Source organism: Bidens hawaiensis, unplaced genomic scaffold (genome assembly GCF_021521415.1).
Source record: "Bidens hawaiensis isolate Kalapana, Puna unplaced genomic scaffold, B.hawaiensis_p1.1 tig00011662_1, whole genome shotgun sequence".
Taxonomy (NCBI): domain Eukaryota; kingdom Viridiplantae; phylum Streptophyta; class Magnoliopsida; order Asterales; family Asteraceae; genus Bidens; species Bidens hawaiensis.
The window spans coordinates 494,682-495,754 of NW_027491919.1; positions in this window are offsets into that span (position 1 = coordinate 494,682).

Genomic DNA, 1,073 nt, shown 5'->3' on the forward strand with positions numbered 1-1,073 from the left:
GCGCCATCAAAACCCTCATACCAAATTATATCTTCTTAACCCTCTATTACACATTATGGACCTGCGCTTTCCGTCCTCATATCGATTTAATTGATCATCTTTTAAACGTTGGTATAGGCAATACATTATATGATTTAGTTCGTCTCAATGTCTGCATCATTAACCCTAAGGTTAATCGGCCGATTGATGATTTAGGGTTATTATACTAATTTTGGGTATTTCTTCTGTCTAGTTATATGTGTTTTGTTTCTGAATTATAATCAACGAAGCCCCTAGCCCAGTTGGCTAGTGGTGTGTGTGTTAAGGCTTTTGTGGCTGGGGGCGCGGGTTCGAGCCACCCCCAGCCCGTTTTTGTTCATTTTTTCTGGTAATAACCATTTTAAACTCATATATTAATATAACTAATCATTTAAATCATATAATTAGTGTTACAAAAATAATAACAAATTTATATTTTTCTTAAAACTAACACATTAACTAATCATTTTCCGAACCTATGTTAAAACCATATATATATATATATATATATATATATATGTATATGTATATATGTATATATGTGATTATATAATAAATATTAAAACTTGTTAAAGGTATAAAAAGGGTTTTTAATATATATATATATATAATATCATGTTATTTAACATATATTATAAATTTAAGTGTTTTATAAAAAGATTATATTTTATATAAATATTATTTATAATACTAATTTAAAAGAAATCTTTATTAATAAAAAATATATATATAGCTATATTAAATGCATTTTTATATTAAAAGAAATATCTAAAACAAATCATTTTATGTAAACTATAAAGATCTTTATAATTATTTTGTTAAGTATTTTTATATATTTTAAATAATTAAAATCATGGTATTTATGATATACCTTTGATAAATAAAATTGATAATAAATTGAAGTAATAAATAACTTTCGCAAGAACACACTCAATCATCAAAGTCCCGAATCTCTATCTAGTTATAGATTCATAGTTGAATTTATATTTATTTTCTGCAATTATTGTTACTTAGGATTTCTCATCGGTAATTCCCGAAGAGCGTGGTTTACCGCT